Genomic DNA, 17,596 nt, shown 5'->3' on the forward strand with positions numbered 1-17,596 from the left:
GTTTCCTTCCCATTCTCTGTGGACGTTAAAGTCGCAGCCCAGCCGAGTGATCTGGTCTTGAGGAAGAACTGTAGGACGGTGAAATGGGACGCGAGATCTCGAGCAGTAGCAGGAATTTCAGGAACACGCCAGTCCCATTTCAGTGGAAAAGCGATGCCGAAATTCAGGATAAATGGGACCAGAAGTCATGGGAAGCAATCCGATGTTGATAAACCAGAAATTTCTTTGGCGCAGAAGCTGTCCAGCTGTATTTAGGTGCTTAAAAAAATGTAAACATTGCTCTTAAAGCAGATGAAAAATAAAGCAAATTACTTGGTTGGCTGCTGGCGAGGAGAAAGTTTATTTTAAAATTTAACAAGTATTGAATTCCCAGTGATTGTCTGTGGGAAACATTATGGTCAAACTAACTATGGTGTGGCACCTCCTGCTGAAAACCTAGTGTGAAGTGACATAGTTCATGTTTGTGAAAGCACATCTGGTTATATGAAACATTCAGAAAATTGTTTAAAGAGCTACAGAAACCAGCCACACGTTGCAAGTGTTCAATCCAAAATAAAGGCGCCACATCAGTGATTAATGCAAAACAATTTTATGGAGTATTCCCAGGCCTTAGTTTCCCCAGCCTGGATGAAGAGTCAAAAATGAGGTCAACGAATAAGAAGAGAGGTAACAAGGTGTGGAGCTGAATGAACACAGCAGGCCAAGCAGCATCAGAGGAGCAGGAAAGCTGATGTTTTGGGTCTAGACCCGAAACAGCAGCCTTCCTGTGCCTCTGCTGCTTGGCCTGCTGTGTTCGTCCAGCTCTATACCTTTGTTATCTCAGATTCTCCAGCGTCGGCAGTTTCTACCATCTCTGTATCAAAGAATAAAAATCTGTGCTTAGCAATGGTGCAGATCTGATTTGGTGGGCATCTTTGCGAGTCTTCTCGTTAGCAAATGGAATATCTTCACTATCCAACCCCATCAACAGCCCTACAGTGCAAATGTATATGTGCAGATGAGTTTTATAATTGTATCGTATATTGTCCTTTGGTGTCACATTTGCTGCCAAGGTGAGATGCTGACTCAGATGCTGCCTAAGCTGCTGCATACAGTCACTATTTTCTTTCTTCATTTCAAATCTTTGACTTCATCAGGTTCGTTTGATTCGAAGTGTGTAAGATGCTAAATAGCCTTGACAGGAAGACATGCAAAGGTTGTTTCTACTTCTGCGTCAATCCAAAACCAGGGGGAGGGCAGCTGTTTTAAAATTAGGGGTTTCCCTTTTGGACTAGATTTGGGGAATGTTTTGCTTTGAGGGTTGTGCAGCTTTGGAACTCCAGCTTAAGGCTGCAGAGGCCATTGAAAACTGCTAAGATAAAGGTGAAAAGAATTTTGGTGGAAAAGGGAATCCGAGCTTATGGGTGTAGATGGGAATGTGGAGTCTGAAATGCAGACAGATGAGCCATTGATCTTATTGAATGGCAGAGCAGGCTCAGGACTGGAATGATCTACAAGTGCTTTTATTTTGTGTGTTTGTATATCATTATAAATATCCAACAATCTCACGTTCTCCTTTTCCGATGAATTAAAAATGTTATCACAGGTTCCTAAAGGTATGACTGAACATGCATAAAATGTTGCTGATGGAGGTGAATTTCTGACATTCAGCTTTGAAGAAAGAATGCGTGCTGTGAGTTTGCCACTTTGTATGGGGGTCCATTGTTTATGTTGACTGATATTTTTTTATGATTTGCGTGTAATATAATTAGGTCAGTAGAGAATTTCAGTGCCATGCAATTTTCCTAAATTCAAAATACAATGAGCAGCAATTTGAAGGTGGGTCAAGTCCTGGATATTTTGTAATATGGTGTGTTTCATTAGTTTCTTTTGGTGGGGTATCTCATAAAGTCATTGGTAAGCGATTCTAATCAAAATATTGTTATATTTATGGAAAGAAAGAACAAAGAAAATTACAGCACAGGAACAGGCTCTCCGGCCCTCCAAGCCTGCCCCGATCCAGATCCTCTATGTAAACCTGGCACCGATCTGTATCCGTCTGCTGCATACCCGTTCATATATGTAGACAGATACATCTTAAACGACGCTATCGTGCCCGCCTCTACCACCTCCGCTGGCAACACTTTCCAGGCACACCCCACCCTCTGCGTAAAGAAGGCCCCCACTCTGGGGGAAAAAGCTTCTTGTTATCCACCCTGTCTCTACCCCTCATGATTTTGTAGACCTCAATCAGGTCCCACCTCAACCTCCGTCTTTCTAATGTAAATAATCCTCATCTACTCGACCTCTCTTCATAGCTAGCACCCCCCATACCAGGCAACATCCTGGTGAACATCCTGTGCCCCCTCTCTAAATCGTCCACATCCTTTTGGTAATGTGGCAACCGGAACTGTATGCAGTATTCCCAATGTGGTCGAACCAAATTCCTATACAACAGTACCATGACCTGCCAACCCTTGTACTCAATACCCCGTCCGATGAATGAAAGCATCCCATATGACTTCTTGACCACTCTATTGACCTGCATTGCTACCTTCAGGGAACAATGGACCTGAACACCCAGATCTTACTGCGCATCAATTTGCCCCAGGGCTTTTCCATTTATTGTAGAGTTTGCTCTTGAATTGGATCTTCCAAAATGCATCACCTTGCATTTTCCTGGATTTAACTCCATCTGCCATTTCTCCGCCTATCTCTCCAATCTATCTATATTCAGCTGCATTCTCCGACAGTTCCCTTCACTGTCTGCAACTGCACTAATCTTAGTGTCACCTGCAAACTTGCTAATCAGACATCTATACCTTCCTCCAGATCATTTATGTATATCACAAACAACAGTGGTCCCAACACGGATTCCTGTGGAACTGGTCACAGTTCTCCATTTTGAGAAACCCCTTCCACAACAACTCTCTGTCTCCTGTTGCCCAGCCAGTTCTCTATCCATCTAGCTCATACACATTGGACCCCATGAGACTCAGTTTCTCCATCAACCTACCATGGGGAACCTTATCAAACGCCTTATTGAAGTCCATGTATATGACACCTACAGCCCTTCCCTCATCTGTCAACTTTGTTACTTCCTCAAAGAATTCTATCAAGGATAATCCACGTAATTATAGCCTGGTGAGCCTGATGTCTATGGTGGAGAAGCTGCTGGAGAAGATACTGAGGGACAGGGTCTATTTACATTTGGAAGAAAATGGGCTTATTAGTGACAGGCAGTGTGGTTTTGTGCAGGGAAGGTCATGTCTTACCAACTTGACAGAAAAAAGATGCTGCCTATACGAGACTTTGAAAGAGGGTGCATCGGAGAGCATTATGTGATATTCGCTGGTCTTCTAAACTTTCCTTCTAGGTGATTCTCGCCCACCCTTTGAGAGCACCAGTCAGAGAAAAGGCACCCACCTGAGTACAGTCATAGAGTCACACAATCACACACTACAGAAGCGGCTTTTCAGGCAATCGAGTCTACACTGGCTACGCTCCCCGACCTGCACTAATCCTACCTTCTAACACCTGGCCCATAGCCTCGAGTATTAATGACATTTTAATTTTATTTCCCATGCTTTTTAAAGGTTGTGATTTTTTTTCCACCTCCACTATCCTCTTGGGCTGTGCATTCAGATTCCCGTAACCAAGTGAAAAAAGTTCTTCTTCCAATCCCATCTAAACCTTCTGTCCTTCACCTAACATTGCACCCTATTGCTATTGGCCCTTCAACTAAGGAGAACAGCTGCTTTCAATCCACCTTGCCAAGTCCTTCAATATGGTCTGCATCTCAGTCTGGTTCCCCTCCACAAAAACTTCACTTCAAAGAAAACAACCCGAGCCAATCCAGCTTCTCATTATAGTTGCGTACAATGGAAGGAAATGGTGAGGAGCTTTCCGTCCAATGACAAGCTGGGTTCTCTGTTGGACTTGCCGCTGACAGGCTCACAATCAGCAACAATCACAGGCGATCAGTGACCTGTGAATGGATGAGCAGCTTGGAAGGTTAGGAAATAGCAGGAAGGGAGTTGTTGAGGTCTGCCTTTTGCTGAGGCCAGCATCGAGAGTCTTTTTGCCAGAAACAGGAGTTCTGTTCATCACGTCTGCAGTGGAGGCATCTGCCAGGGATAGATACAACTCGGCTGGGGAGAAAGCAAGTGCTCAAGGATTGTGGGAGACAAAGAGATTGCATGGTGGATTAGGAAGAGAAGGAAGTTGAAAAGGTGGAAAAGAAAGGTGCAGTGGAGAGAGAGTACTTTTTAAATCAGCCTGCAAAAGAACACTCCACTAACTAGGATCAAGAAAACTTTAAATCACTGAACTATTGAACTTCTCGCAAATGAGCATTTGTTTAAGTTTAAACCTTAAGTTTTCTTTTCTAGTTTAAGGCTGTTTACATTCAGCAGCTACATTACTTGGAAAACCCATATTGTGTATAGTAGTAGATCCTACTATCATGAATGCTTTGGGCAGAATCTTATGGGCAACTGAGCAACATGGTCTGTGGTGATTATGTCAGAATCAGGTACAAATATGTCGAGGCCCATCGCAACATTGAGATCATCTCACACCATCTCTTATGCTTTTCATAAGCACTGTGGCAAGATTCTCTCTGGGCACTGACAAGTTGCCTATTGCCTTGTGAATACCACTCAACGTCTCATTGATAGTAAGATTCACATCTTACTAAACTCGCTAAACAAGTCAGACATTTGTGAAAAGTTGACAACAAAACCAGAGTGTGTCCTCACCACTTGCTCCAAACCAACTTCATCGAAGACCCTGGGCACCAGAATCTCAAGGCACTAGTCATAGGCACCAGCTGAATGCACTGCCCTCCATGGTTGTTTGTAACACCATCCAACCCCCAAAATGACCAGTTCTCCTATGCACTGGCAGTGCACTGTGGAAACACAGACCTGTGTTGCAGTGGGAACAGATAGACAACTCACCGACTGCATTTGGACAAACCTCGGGACTATTTGTTTGTTCCCAGTACTAACTCACTTAGCACACATCTGCTTGTTTGTATCATTTTTGTATTGATTGGCCATGCCAGTTGGCACAGTCATACAGCCGGGCAGGTTGATTTGCTGCTAAGCAGTACTCAGTCTAGGGAATGTACATCTTGCTGCACGGCAGTGAAATGTTATTCTCACACTTGGTCAATGTGCAAGCAGTTTATGTGCAGGCACACTGCATTTGCTGCAAGCTGGCAGCCATATATCCAACTCGAAGTGGAGCAATCAGCAATGAATTCCATAGAGGCACACTTCAGCAGGGGGGTCCTGGCACAGTAAATAAGGAAGCCTACCATTCCATGTCACAGTCACATGCCTGGCTGCAAATCTTTATCTGGAGGCCCATGTTTATACAGTCCAGGGAGTGGGCCACAGTCAGCCCATGAGCTCTGTAGTAACCAGTCCAAGTAGCCATTTGAATGCAGATAGGCAGGTGAATAGGCACAAGTCAGGGGCCTGACATTTCTTGGCCTGGGCTGACTGATCTTATCAGATGAGGGAGTAGTCCATGGTACAGTCTGCTGACAAGACCCTGGTGGTGAGGGGTGCTAGTGTGGGGGAGCATTAAGGGGGACGTGCAGCCAAAGTTGCAATACAGCAGTTTGGGGGTTTGTCTTTGGGACAGGGCACTGCAGCCTCTGGGTAAGAGTACAGTGAAATTGTGAAGGGGATGAGGAGCAGCAGGATTTTGTAGGGAATGCATGGGAAGGGTGTAAGGCTGGGATGGGGGAGGTGGTGGTGTGGGGATCCATCCAGCCTGGCTTCAAGAGAGTGGAGGGCTCCATGAATAACCATTATTCATCTGATATGCCAGCGTCTGGGTGGGAAGGGTAGGGCTAATCTAAACCAAATATAACTGGATCAGGTGTGGACGCTTGGAACTATGACCTGTATTGAGTTGACAAGTTGGGTCTGAAAGAGGAGTGTTTGACAAATTTATTGAGATTCTTTGAATGCAAATGGATAGGGATGATGAACAAATGGGAGCCAGCTAATGCATTCTTGTGTTTCCAAAATGCATTTGCTGGACCAGGTTTTTGCCTACTTGTTGAAGGAGGGATATGCTTCCCTTGAAGGCATTTCAGTTAAAATTCAGTTCACTGATTCCTGGAAAGAAAAGGTTGTTTTATGAGGAAAGGTTAAGCAGATTAGCCCTGTGTTCAAGATAACAAGGTGTAGAGCTGGATGTACACAGCAGGCTAAGCAGCATCTTAGGAGCAGAAAAGCTGACGTTTTGGGCCTAGACCCTTCATCAGAAGGTCGAGACCCACCCTACTATCTCTAGCCTGATCTATTTGAGTGACTTGCCCCATTGTCAAAGTTAGGAGCTGTGTTAGTGTTGAAGTCAGGAAATGTATCAGAGAAAAAGAGACAGCCTATAAAGTGGCCAAGAGCACTGGGAAATCAGAAGATTGGGAAGGCTACAAAAACAAACAGAGGATAACAAAGAAAGCAATAAGGAAGGAGAGGCTCAAATATGAAGGTAGGCTAGCTAGTAATATTGGAAATGATAGTAAAAGCTTCTTTCAATACATAAGAAACAAACGAGAGGCAAAAGTAGATACTGGGCCGCTCCAAACTGATGCTGGAAGGCTAGTGATGGGAGATAAGGAAATAGCTGAAGAACTTAATAAGTACTTTGCATCACTCTTCACAGTGGAAGACATGAGTAGTATGCCAAGAATTAGGGAGAGCCAGGAGGCAGAGTTGAGTATGGTAGGCATTACAAAAGACAAAGTGCTAGAAAAGCTAAAGGGTCTAAAAGTTGATAAATCTCCTGGCCCCGATGGGCTACATCCTAGAGTTCTGAGGGAGGTCGCTGAGGAAATAGTGGAGGCTTTGGTCGTGATCTTTCAAAAGTCACTGGAGTCAGGGAAAGTCCCAGATGATTGGAAAATTGCTGTTGTAATCCCCTTGTTTAAGAAAGGATCAAGGCAAAAGATGGAAAATTATAGGCCGATTAGCCTAACCTCGGTAGTTGGTAAAATTCTAGAATCCATTGTCAAGGATGAGATTTCTAAATTCCTGGAAGTGCAGGGTCAGATTAAAACAAGTCAGCATGGTTTTAGTAAGGGGAGGTCGTGCCTGACAAACCTGTTAGAATTCTTTGAAGAGGTAACAAGTATGTTAGACCAGGGAAACCTAGTAGATGTTATCTATCTAGACTTCCAAAAGGCCTTTGATACAGTGCTTCACAGGAGGCTGCTGAGCAAGGTGAGGGCCCATGGTGTTCGAGGTGAGCTACTGGCTTGGATTGAGGATTGGCTGTCTGACAGAAGGCAGAGAGTTGGAATAAAAGGCTCTTTTTCGGAATGGCAACCGGTGACGAGTGGTGTCCGGCAGGGTTCAGTGTTGGGGCCACACCTGTTCACATTATATATTAATGATCTGGATGAAGGGACTGGGGGCATTATGGCGAAGTTTGCCGATGATACGAAGACAGGTGGACAGGCAGGTATTACTGAAGAGGTGGGGAAGCTGCAGAAAAATTTAGACAGTTTAGGAGAGTGGTCCAGGAAATGGCTGAAATTCAATGTGAGTAAATGTGAGGTTTTGCACTTTGGAAAAAAGAATACAGGCATGGACTATTTTCTGAACGGTGAGAAAATTCGCATATCAGAAGTGCAAAGGGATCTGGGAGTGTTGGTCCAGGATTCTCTAAAGGTTAACTTGCAGGTAGAGTCCGTGATTAAGAAAGCGAATGTAATGTTGTCGTTTATCTCAAGAGGATTGGAATATAAAAGCAGCGATGTGCTTCTGAGGCTTTACAAGGCTCTAGTTAGGCCTCATTTAGAATTGTGTGTCCAATTTTGGGCCCCATACCTCAGGAGGGACATACTAGCCCTGGAGCATTTCCAGCGGAGATTCACACGGATGATCCCTGGAATGGTAGGTTTAACGTATGATGAACAGCTAAGGATCCTGGGAATGTACTCATTAGAGTTCAGAAGGTTGAGGGGAGATCTAACAGAAACTTACAAGATAATGTATGGTTTAGAAGGGGTGGACGCTAGGAAGTTGTTTCCGTTTGGTGGGGAGACTAGGATCTGTGGGCACAGCCTTAAAATTAGTGGGGGTAAATTTAAAACTGAAATGAGATGACATTTCTTCAGCCAGAGAGCGGTGGGCTTGTGGAATTCATTGCTGCAGAATGCAGTGGAGGCCGGGATGTTGGATGCCTTCAAGGCAGAGATCGACAAATTCTTGATCTCAAAAGAAATCAAGGGCTACGGGGAGAGTGCAGGGAAATGGTGTTGAACTGCCCATCAGCCATGATTTGAATGGCGGAGTGGACTTGATGGGCCGAATGGCCTTACTTCCACTCCTATGTCTTATGGTCTTATGGACCGCAGCAGCGTGGTACCTCAGTCGAGTGAGATAAAGGCTGGGTGGATTACTGACTGTCTACTTCTGGAAATTTTAATTAAAGTACAAACTCAGCTGTTACGTCGTTCTGAAGTTAAGTTTGTAGAGGTAATTTACCTAATGTGACGTAAGTACAGTGGCTTGAACGAAATAGCTGACAGATTCTGGCTGCTAGAGTTCAACCATCTAAATTCCTTTGTTGAAATGAGCTGTTAATTAGAGTGATAATGGGAACTGCAGATGCTGGAGAATCCAAGATAACAAAGTGTGGAGCTGGATGAACACAGCAGGCCAAGCAGCATCTTAGGAGCACAAAAGCTGACGTTTCGGGCCTAGACCCTTCATCAGAGAGGGGGATGGGGAGAGGGTTCTGAAATAAATAGGGAGAGAGGGGGAGGCGGACCGAAGATGGAGAGAAAAGAAGATAGGTAGACAGGAGAGTATAGGTAGGGAGGGGATAGGTCAGTCCAGGGAAGATGGACAGGTCAAGGAGACAGGATGAGGTGGTAGGTAGGAAATGGAGGTGCGGCCTGAGGAGGGAGGACGGGATGGGTGAGAGGAAGAACAGGTTAGGGAAGCAGAGACGGGCTGGTTTTGGGATGCAGTGGGGGGAGGGGACGAGCTGGGCTGGTTTTGGGATGCAGTGGGGGAAGGGGAGATTTTGAAGCTTGTGAAGTCCACATTGATACCATTGGGCGGCAGGGTTCCCATGCGGAATATGAGTTCACCTGCACATCTGCCAATATGGTATGTTCACCTTCACATCTGCCAATGTGGTATATTGTATCCACTGTACACTGTGTGGCCTCCCCTACATTGGGGAAACCAAGCGGAGGCTTGGGGACCGCTTTGCAGAACACCTCCACTCGGTTCGCAACTAACAACTGCACCTCCCAGTCGCGAACCATTTCAACTCCCCCTCCCATTCCTCAGACAACATGTCCATCATGGGCCTCCTGCAGTGCCACAATGATGCCACCCGAAGGTTGCAAGAACAGCAACTCATATTCTGCTTGGGAACCCTGCAGCCCAATGGTATCAATGTGGACTTCACCATCTTCAAAATCTCCCCTCCCATTCCAAAACCAGCCCAGCTCGTCCCCTCCCCCCACTGCATCCCAGCCTGTCTCTGTTTCCCTAACCTGTTTGTCCTCTCACCCATCCCTTCCTCCCACCTCGACCCACACCTCCATTTCCAACCTACCACCTCATCCCACCTCCTTGACCTGTCCATCTTCCCTGGACTGACCTATCCCCTCCCTACCTCCCCACCTATACTCTCCTCTCCACCTATCTTCTTTTCTCTCCATCTTCGGTCCACCTCCCCCTTTCTCCCTATTTATTCCAGTTCCCTCTCCCCATCCCCCTCTCTGATGAAGGCTCTAGACCCGAAACGTCAGCTTTTGTGCTCCTAAGATGCTGCTTGGCCTGCTGTGTTCATCCAGCTCCACACTTTGTTCATTAGAGTGGTTCAACAGGTTCTCTGAGCAGACCTATATAAGAAAGAAAAGATAGTCCCTGCACGGTTAGTCTTGGGGCTGAAGCAGTGTTTGACCTCCGTTTAGTGAGCCGAAGACTGACTATGATTGGCAATTTGATTTAAAGTTGAAATTCAGTGCAAACTGGGGACGAGGTACTTTAACTAAGGTTCACTGAAAACAGTAAACATTCCAGCGCGAGGTGTGAGTGGAATACCTGCAATGAGATGGGCTGCAGGGAAAGACCTAGTGCAGGGAAAAGTTGATTTGTGAGTAGGAATCATCACTATTTCCAGTCATTAAAAGTCAAGTCTTCAGTTTGCTTATATGTCCAAATGTTTTCTTCTTTCTTTTCTTTCAGAAAACTACTTGAGTACTGGATTGATTCTGGTGATTTTGATTTTTGTTGTTTTGATATGGAAAAAAAAACTCGGTTCATTGAAGTGTAGAGGACAGGGAATCACGATTAATAAATATTTAAGTCAAATCAACTATGACTGTGATGGCAGGGCAACGTGGCACTCATCTAGGCAAATGGAGAATATCCCATCACACTCCTAATTTGTGTATTGTGGAATTTAGACCAACTTTGGGGAGTCAGGAGATGGGTTGCTTGTGGTATTCCTAACCTCTGACCTATTACTGTAGGCATTGTGATCATGTGGCGAGACCACGGTTTCTGGTCAATGATAACCCCCAGGATGTTGATTGTGCTGGATTCAGAGATAGTAACACCATTGAATGCCAAAGGAGCGTGGTTAGATTGTCTCCTATTGAAGATGGGTTATTGCCTGGTATTTGTGTGGCACAAATGTTACTTGCCACTGGTTAGCCCAAGCCTGCATATTGTCCAGATCTTGTTGCATTTGAACAGAGACTGCTTCAGTATCTGAGGAGTCGCGAATGGCGCTGAGCATTGTGGAATCATTGACGAACATCCCCACTTCTGACCTTATGATGGACGGAAGGCCATTGATGAAGCAGCTGGGCCGAGGGCACTACCCTGAGGAACTCCTGCAGAGATGTCCTGGAGCTGAGATGTTCAATCTGCAACAACCACAACCGTCTTCCAATGTGTCGGGTATGACTGCAACCAGTGGAGAGTCTGCCCCCCAGTTCCCATTGATTCCAGTTTTGCTAGGGGTCCTTGATGCCTCACTCTGTCGAGTGCGAACTTGATGTTAAGGGCTAACGCTCTCTCTCCTCACCTCTGGAATGAAATAGCTAGGGCTTGTAGAGAGGACTTCAAACCAGTTAGAAGAGGTTGGGGTTTTGAAGAGGGGAAGTGGCTTACAAAGCAAGAAGGTATGGCCAAACTTGAAAGCAGCCATTTATTGTCAGCCAATGGTCTGTGTGTATTGAGACCAGTGAGAATTGGCCTTGGTGGCTAGTTGCTGTTCGTGTATCCCTATTGTCAGTTTTCTTCCAGTTAGGCCTGTATAATGCTTCTCACAGTCCTTGCATATATTTTGTGTGTTACGTTAGTTTTATTGTTTGTGGATATGGTGTCCTTTACGTTCATTGGTAGCTGTTGCAGGGTGTTTGGTTTGTGGGCTACCCTGATACCTACGGTACACCAAGAGACGTGACCAATTCTCACTGGTATCAATACACACAGACAGAGAAGGGCACAAATTTGACTGGGACAACACATCCAGAATAGCACAAGCTAAACAGAAACATGCCAGGGAATTCTTGAAGGCCTGGCATTCCAACCGGAACTCCGTCAACAAACATATTGAACTGCACCTGATATACAAACCAGTGAAAAACAGAACCAGAAGTAATAACAAGTGCCCCGGCAAACTGAGGCATATAAATAACAAACAGGACGGAACACCAACGCTTCACTGGAGGCACACTAATGATGTTATCTAGCAGGATGACGAAACGTCTGCAATCAAACACACCAGCTTGGTGAGCAAGCCTGCAACTTCATCTACTACACGAGCTACAAAGCTTCTCAAAAACTTTAATAACAGCCTTCTCAATGTTATCACAAAATTCTTGCCTTATGTATTTGATGGATTCTGGACGAGGAAGATTATGGATGGGATGCAGGGGAATGAGGGTGGTGTAGGGTCAGCAGGTATTAGGGAGGGCTAAAAAAGGGTTTGGTGGTGATGGAGGTACGGTGAGAGGATTAGGGGGTGAATCTTCAACAGCATCACACCCATCTCCAAAACTACGCCAATATCACAGCAAAGGCAAGGATTGTTTCGGGATAATCAGCATGGCTTTGTGTATGGGATATCGTGTCACTAATTTATTGAGTTTATTTGAAGAAGTAGCGAGGAGGATTGATGAGGGCAGAGCGGTGAATGTGGTCTGTGTGGAGTTCAGTAAGATGTTCACTAAGGTTCCTCGTGGTAGACTGGTTAGCAAGGTTAGACCACATGGAATACAAGGGGAACTAGCCATTTGGAAAAGAAACTTGTTCAAGGATAGAAAATAGAGGGTGGTGGTGGTGGAGGGTTGCTTTTCAGACTGGAGGCCTGTGATCAACAGTGTGCCATAATGATCAGTGCTGGGCCTACTGCTTTTCGTCACTTACGTAATTGACTTGGACGTGAATACAGGTATGGTTAATAAATTTGCAGATGACACCAAAATTGGAGGTGTAGTGGACAGCGTAGAAGGTTACTTAAGGACCTTGATCAGATGGGTCAGTAGGTCAAGGAGTGGCAGTTGGAATTTAATTTAGATAAATTTGACGTGCTGCATTTTGGAAAGGCACATCAGGGCAGGACTCCTGGGACATGTTGCGAAACAAAGAGACCTGGTACTACAGGTTCATTGTTCCTTGAAAGTGGAGTTGCAGATAGACGGTAAAGAAGGCGTTTGGTATATGTTTCCTTTATAGGTCAGTTGAATTGAGAATAGGTGTTGAGAGGTCATATGCAGGACGTTACTTAGGCCACTTTTGGAATACTGCATTCAGCTCTGGTCTCCCTGCTACAGGAATGACGTTGTGAAACTGGAAAGGGTTCAGAAAATATTGACAAGGATGTTGCCAGGGTTGGAGGGTTTGAGCTAAAGGGAAAGGCCGAATACGCCTGATAGGCTATTTTCCCTGGAGCGTCGGAGTCTGAGGGGTGACCTTTATAGAGGTTTATAAAATCATGAAGGGCATCGAAGGGTGAAGAGCCAAGGTCTTTGCCCCACCCAGTACTCGAGGGCATAGGTTTAAGGTGAGAGGGGAAAGATTTAAAAGGGAACAAAGAGGCAACATTTTTGCACAGAGGGCAGTGTGAGAATGGAATGAGCTGCCAGAGGAAGTGCTGGAGGCTGGTATACTTATAACATTTAAAAGACATCTGGATGTATATATGAATCGGAAGGGTTCAGAGGGATGTAGGCCAAATGTTGGTAAAAAGGGACTAGATTAATTTAGGATATCTGGTCAGCATAGATGATATGGACTGAAGGGCCTGTTTCCGTGCTCCACAGTTCTATAACTATGGCTCTTAAATGGTGGTAAACTTGGCCACCATGGCATGAACCCTCTTCAAAATTGTCTTGGACCTGTTTCAGGAGGCAGCAGCCTAAACCCAATCTTTTCCACCCCCTCCCCTCCCGAAATAGTCAGCATGTTGCAATATTGGGAATGGCCTGATGGCCAGTTCCCACCTCAAAGATCTGGCCCAGCAATTGGAAGAATTTCCTCTCCCCAAAGTTTGTGAAACTTGAAATTTTCTATCCCAAGAGCTGTAGAAGCTGATTAATTAAATATATTTAAGATTAATCAGATTGGTTAATGAACTGCACTGGAATCAAAGTTTATGAATACAAGACAGGAAAGTGAAGATGAGATAAAGATGTCATCATATTCAATGCTATTGATGCTGGAACAGGGTTGAGTAGCATTGTGACTCACTCTTTCTCTTAGGAAGCAATTATTTCTGTAGTGCTGATTACCAAATACATCGACTATGAAAGGACAGTACAGGAAGCAAAGGTGATACTACTACACAGGCCTATTTAGAGTTGGGGGTAGGAGTCTGACTGTCACAGTTTATAGCCACAATATATTTCTGCAGCTCGCAAGAGGACATTGTACTGTGGAGGCATTTGAAATCACCAGTTTTATCCATATGTATTGGGTCTAAAGTAGACGTGTGTTTACATTTGCATCTGGCTACAGGCAAATGTTTGACATTCCCACCCAGTTATGGCGAGCTATGAACAGTTGGTGGTGCTGTCAACAGTGGGCAAATACTAATTTAGAAAACAGCTTTGGGTAGAATACGCCATTGAGTCTGGTTTGCAGCAGTATCAAGGTGAAGTATCAATTAATTACTAGTATAGTACGGTAAGTACCAGGAGCTGTTATCTGCCAGTTAACACAGCATAGTTTTCTTGTGATTTGTTCTCTGCTGCACCCATTACCTTCACCCTTGCTTTGTCTTTTTATTCTCAGTTTGAAAGATTTCCTCTGAATATTCTGAATAAGAGTACATGTATCAGACGGACTAAGCAGTTGGAACACAGCCTGTGTATAGGAAGTATAGAATGTAGTTTGTAACTATTTTTCTTTTTATGTTTGCTCCAGTGACATAAACATAACTGGTGTCAGCTTCGACTTGACTGTGGTGACACTTGTACCTGCGTAAGGCACGAGGCTACACTCCACTACTAAGGAAGTGTTTCATTCAGAGCTACCATCTTCCAGAAAAGACAATTAAACCAAAGTCTGCAGCCTTGGGTGGATGTAAGTGATCGCATGATGTTGTTTTGGGAAGAGCAGGGAAACTAATTCTAGTGTGCTGGCTAGTCTTTCAGTTCTTCAGTGCACATCATTAGAACAGATGATCTGGTTATTTATTTTACTGCTGTTTGTGGGTCCTTGTTGTATGTAGATTGGCTGTTGTAATTCCTATGTTGTAATAGTGCCACTTGGGAAAAAAAACACTTCGTTGGTTGTATGAAGGTTTGAATCATCCTGAAATTGTGGAAATGTCTTGTAACAATGCAGACTAATCTTTCTTGCATCGTAGGCACTCTGCTTGACCCAGACAACCATTTCAACTTGAGTGACTGTTAACAACAGGTAAGGTGACGGGATACTGCAGTGCAATCACTAATTAAAGTAAAGTGCACATTAAACTTAACCGTTCAGTATATTTATGAAAGACTAGCGGTTTTAGAATGTGTAGCTAAATTAAACTGTTGCTGATGTGATCCATGCATTTCTACATTTGAAAGAAAGATTCTTGATCTTTTGGGGAATCAAGGGTTATTAGGAAAAGGCAGGAAAGTGGATGTGGGATCAGCCACGATGCTATTGACTGTGGCACACTCTTATTCTCCTTATTGGTCTGAAAAAAAAATCCTTGTCGTGTTTATGTTTTGAGGTATATATTAACTGTTCGAACTCTCACTTCCTAGAATTATTTTCACCCTTGTGAAATAGACAAAGTTAATTATTGTTTTGAACAGGTTGTTCAAAACAGGTTGTATTGTTTTGAATCTACGGCAGAAACAATTTTTGTACAGTTAGTTTCTTTGGGTTTGATTTACCTGCTAGTTTTATAAAAATGAACAGGCAAAGGATCGGCATTGTGGGTAACAATAGAGAAATGCTTTAACGCATCGGTAAGAAGAAACGCTTTAAGGATTTAAGAAAATATCATTAATGGCCTCACTAGGAGAATTTCACGAAAACCCCTTAAGTATTTGTTCACTGTTATAAGTAGCTTGATTTGAAGTTCTCAGTATTTTGAAAGGACTGATGGACTAGATAGCAACTTTTTCTGCTTTTCAGGGAATCTAGGATAATGAACAAAACATTATAATTGGGTCAGACCAATGGGAGTTTTTATGTTTGGACCCTAGTACAGTGTCTAATGGATGCAGCTAGTATCCATCTGGGGACAACATTGCCAGAGTGGACTGATAACGTCTGTCACACTATCAAGTGATCTGGTGAAAATGGTTAGTAAAATGTTTTTCTGAATACCTAGAGCATGACTCAACAGTCATCTGAATAGGGCTTTTGAAGATTTAAATGTTGCACAGATAATTAGCAAACTGGAAGGAAAATGTTCTTCAGCAGCGAACAGCATTTCTACACTCAGTTTACAGCAAAGAAGCAGCAAAAATATTTAAACTATCCAACCTCAGGAAACCTGTGTAAATCTTTCAAGTAGCATAATGCAGCAATGACATCAGTTACGTCTCTGAAAGTCAGAATGAATATTACATAATTGAAATAAAAGCAAAGCAGTGCATGTTAAAAACCAGAAAATCGAACACACAGGTGAACAGTAGCAGCTAACAAAGAAATGAGTTCTGAGTTGATTTTTCATCAAACTGAATTTTTAAAAATTAATACATGGGATGAGGGCATCGCTGGCTAGGCAAGCAGTTATTGCCCAAGCCAGAGGACAATTAAGAGTTAACGGCATTGCTGTGGATCTGGAGTCACATGATCAGGTAAGGGTGACAGGTTCATTTCCTAAAAGACATAAGTCCGTTAACATAGAACATAGAACAGTACAGCACAGAACAGGCCCTTCAGCCCACAATGTTGTGCCGACCATTGATCCTCATGTATGCACCCTCAAATTTCTGTGACCATATACATGTCCAGCAGTCTCTTAAATGACCCCAATGACCTTGCTTCCACAACTGCTGCTGGCAACTCATTCCATGCTCTCACAACTCTCTGCGTAAAGAGCCTGCCTCTGACATCCCCTCTATACTTTCCACCAACCAGCTTAAAACTATGACCCCTCGTGCTAGCCATTTCTGCCCTGGGAAATAGTCTCTGGCTATCAACTCTATCTATGCCTCTCATTATCTTGTATACCTCAATTAGGTCCCCTCTCCTCCTCCTTTTCTCCAATGAAAAGAGACCGAGCTCAGTCAACCTCTCTTCATAAGATAAGCCCTCCAGTCCAGGCAGCATCCTGGTAAACCTCCTCTGAACCCTCTCCAAAGCATCCACATCTTTCCTATAATAGGGCGCCCAAAACTGGACGCAGTATTCCAAGTGCGGTCTAACCAAAGTTTTATAGAGCTGCAACAAGATCTCACGACTCTTAAACTCAATCCCCCTGTTAATGAAAGCCAAAACATCATATGCTTTCTTAACAACCCTGTCCACTTGGGTGGCCATTTTAAGGGATCTATGTATCTGCACACCAAGATCCCTCTGTTCCTCCACGCTGCCAAGAATCCTATCCTTAATCCTGTACTCAGCTTTCAAATTCGACCTTCCAAAATGCATCACCTCGCATTTATCCAGGTTGAACTCCATCTGCCACCTCTCAGCCCATCTCTGCATCCTGTCAATGTCCCGCTGCAGCCTACAACAGCCCTCTACACTGTCAACGACACCTCCGACCTTTGTGTCGTCTGCAAACTTGCTGACCCATCCTTCAATCCCCTCATCCAAGTCATTAATAAAAATTACAAACAGTAGAGGCCCAAGGACAGAGCCCTGTGGAACCCCACTCACCACTGACTTCCAGGCAGAATATTTTCCTTCTACTACCACTCGCTGTCTTCTGTTGGCCAGCCAATTCTGTATCCAAGCAGCTAAGTTCCCCTGTATCCCATTCCTCCTGACCTTCTGAATGAGCCTACCATGGGGAACCTTATCAAATGCCTTACTGAAATCCATATACACCACATCCACAGCTCGACCCTCATCAACTTTTCTAGTCACATCCTCAAAAAACTCGATAAGGTTTGTAAGGCATGACCTACCCCTCACAAAGCCGTGTTGACTGTATTTGA

The 17,596-nt window shown here is 44.2% G+C and overlaps 1 protein-coding gene across 3 annotated transcripts in view; it reads left to right on the plus strand.

Moving 5' to 3' along the window:
* LOC125456342 (monocarboxylate transporter 13-like) overlaps positions 1-17,596 on the plus strand; it is a 40,058-nt gene that overhangs the window by 11,802 nt on the left and 10,660 nt on the right. For all 3 annotated transcript variants that reach the window (XM_048539375.2, XM_048539378.2, XM_048539379.2), the window contains exons 2-3: positions 14,406-14,564; positions 14,851-14,903. The gene's annotated coding sequence lies outside the window, so the exon portion shown is untranslated. The remainder of the gene's footprint in view (positions 1-14,405; positions 14,565-14,850; positions 14,904-17,596) is intronic.

The sequence above is a fragment of the Stegostoma tigrinum genome, chromosome 8, assembly GCF_030684315.1.
Source record: "Stegostoma tigrinum isolate sSteTig4 chromosome 8, sSteTig4.hap1, whole genome shotgun sequence".
NCBI classification, from domain to species: domain Eukaryota; kingdom Metazoa; phylum Chordata; class Chondrichthyes; order Orectolobiformes; family Stegostomatidae; genus Stegostoma; species Stegostoma tigrinum.